This window comes from Vicugna pacos, chromosome 17, assembly GCF_048564905.1.
Source record: "Vicugna pacos chromosome 17, VicPac4, whole genome shotgun sequence".
Classification (NCBI taxonomy): Eukaryota; Metazoa; Chordata; class Mammalia; order Artiodactyla; family Camelidae; genus Vicugna; species Vicugna pacos.
Genome location: NC_133003.1, coordinates 28,582,429 through 28,582,656, shown reverse-complemented (window position 1 = coordinate 28,582,656; position 228 = coordinate 28,582,429).

Below are 228 nucleotides of genomic sequence, written 5' to 3'. Positions count from 1 at the left end.
TGAAATATCTGTGATTTACTTCAAAATAATCCATAGGAAGGGAAATGGGGTGTGATTGTTGTTGAAGCTGTTCAATGGGTATTTACACTATTCTCTCTACTTTGGAAGAGGTTTGAAATTTCCCACAATTAAAAAAAGAGGGTGGGAAGGGATAGACTGGGATTTCAAAATTGTAGAATAGATAAACAAGATTACACTGTATAGCACAGGGAAATATACACAAAATGT